The sequence below is a fragment of the Etheostoma cragini genome, chromosome 14 (assembly GCF_013103735.1).
Source record: "Etheostoma cragini isolate CJK2018 chromosome 14, CSU_Ecrag_1.0, whole genome shotgun sequence".
Taxonomy (NCBI): domain Eukaryota; kingdom Metazoa; phylum Chordata; class Actinopteri; order Perciformes; family Percidae; genus Etheostoma; species Etheostoma cragini.
Window position 1 is genome coordinate 24,527,218 of NC_048420.1, and position 2,596 is coordinate 24,529,813.

The following is a 2,596-nucleotide window of genomic DNA, read 5'->3' on the forward strand; positions in this document are numbered from 1 at the left end:
TGGGGGGGGAAGGTTAGTCTGAGAGGCCGTCACAAGCTAAGCTAACGTTAGCCTGCTAGCTGCTAGCATGCTACTAGCCTGTAAGCACCCATACGTCGCCGCGATGAAATCAAAATGCGTCGGGGAAATGTAGTTTATTGCACGTTTGCTCACTGCTCTCCGTCACAGCGACATGCATCCGCTCTCTGCGCGAGGTATATGTACATGTTTACATCGTTCTGACGTATGTCAGACATACAGATGCGGGCTAATATACATCATCCCAACATCTGCTGTACATATGTGGTCTCAGTCACATCTTCCTGACGTATGTTATACGTAGTCCAGATGTGACGAAGATGTGCCGATCAGCTGATCCTGCATTAACCCATTTAACAGAACTGATCAGTAGGTCACGGAATTACTTGAAATATCTTCACTAAATGAATTGCTGAAGTAAGTTAGATAAATCATATACATTTAGTTATAATAAATTTTATTCATGAACCACTTATCAGGGTACTCCGAGACAATTTACATAGGTTCAAATTATTATAGAAAATAGCCCACTATAATACATTAAAAGCTATTCTGAGAATACAACAAACTGTTGATTATGTAACTATATTTTGAGATAATTATTCTACTTTGGTCTATACTAGGGGGGGCTAAAGCACAAAAACACTATTAAAACAGTGTTTTTTGTAAGTCTGCCACTGGAAGCCCCCCCCCTCAGGCAAAGAGCGGGGGCACCACATTTCCTGGGACGGTGTACAACGGCTTAAGTTATGTTTTCTCTCATTTATGTTTCTCTCGTTTGTTTGGTTTGTCTCTCGATTATTGGCTGTTTCCAGGTGACACCCAATCAGTGGAGACCCGTCTTTAAACCCTGGCAATAAAAAGGCGCCTGCCCACACAACAGCATGTCCAATGCACCCTGTTTCCGTTTAAGAAAACGTCACTTTATCAATTTTTTGAATGCCAATGGCATCATAACCATGTTATTTGAACCCAAAGACACTGAACAATTGAGCCAAGAATAACATTTATTTATTAAGAAAATTCATTATTTTTCTTAATCCGTAGGAGTCATTGAAATATACAAAATTTCTCTCTGTTGACTACACACTCGTGAGCTGTATCCGTGCTTCACAGCAGCAGTGTGGAGAACAAAAACTAATTCTCACACTATATTGTCCACTGTCTATCATAATATCAATTATTTCAGTAGCTAAAAAAGGGTGTCTCTGCTCCAGCCTCTTCTCCAGTCTGTTGCCGGTCGGGGGGGGGGTCCATGACAGGCTACTTGGGTTTGGACTCAGAAAAAACAAAAGATTTGGGTTAGGTGTGTTATTAAAAGATGCATCTTTTACTGCATGGAAGGATTTTTATTTATTTATTCTCCCTTTGTTTTTAAGAAGTGGTTGGGTATAATTGTAGAGTTGAATAATTGTAACACAAGTCTTGTTAAGAAAATGTGAATAAAAGACCGGTTTCATTAAGTAGAGTATGGCAAGCCAAATGTTGTTAACATTCTCTGCAAAACTTTCCTCAGAAGCTCCAATTCAGCTTTTTAATGTAACTGAACAGTAAGGCCATTTGGTCAGTAGGGGGGCTGCAGTATCCATTTTGGATGAAGTTCAAGATCCACAACAGGTGGGCTGTTAACGGTAGAAGGGATACAGCTACGGTCTAAAGTTACGCAAAAATCCTGCTACATCTAGATTAATGTAATGACATATTTCTTATACTTTCACCCAGGAGAACACGTTCCGTTCCTCTAGAGTTTTAATTCAAATCCTGATCTGTTTCCTGAACTGAACTACTCGTTTTGGTGCCTGAGTATAGCTGTTGTCACCGTAGCTGTATCCCATCTAGCCTCAACCACAGTTAAAGCGCCATTCTGACTATATGTATTTAGATCACTTTCTAAATGAAAGCTTTAAATAGCACGTTATACATCGTCCCACAAAATATGCACCAAAGGGAAAGTACAGTGACAAACACATCAGTAAAAATGCAAGAATAAAACAGTTAAAAACAGTTAAGGATACAGACAAAAAGTTTAATAACACTGTATTCACGGTATCGCACAGAGGAGTTATTGATATTGCATAATAAGGTCTAGATTGATGTTGCACATGAGTGAATTGTCACATATGGTGCGTGTGGTCTACTTGTGCAGTTTTAATTATAAAGTTATAAAGTTAATTATAAAGTCTGACAGCAGCAGGAATGACGTGTGGTATGTTTCCTTCACTGCACGTTTCCAAAGGGTTAAAGCGCCCATATTCTGCTCATTTTAAGGTTCATAATTGTATTTTGAGGCTGGACCAAAATAGGTTTACATGGTTTCATTTTTTTTTTTAAACACCACATTTGTGTTGTACTGCACATAGCTGCAAATCCTGTTTTCACCCTGTGTGTTTAGGTCTCTTAACCATCCGCTATCATTACAGCCCGGGGACACGTCAGCACTTTACTCCGGTGCTAAGGATTCTAACTGCACTGAACCGTCGGGAAACAGACCCAGGCACCCGAATCAGAATAGCGGCCATTCACACGGCCAGTTACACTTCCGTTAGTGTTACCAGTGTCGCCCCCCCCCCCCCCCCCC

The 2,596-nt window shown here is 40.4% G+C and overlaps 1 protein-coding gene across 1 annotated transcript in view; it reads left to right on the top strand.

Annotated features, from left to right (window-relative positions):
• Window positions 1-2,596, top strand: part of LOC117956476 (oocyte zinc finger protein XlCOF6.1-like) — a 59,752-nt gene that overhangs the window by 27,974 nt on the left and 29,182 nt on the right. The window lies entirely within an intron of this gene.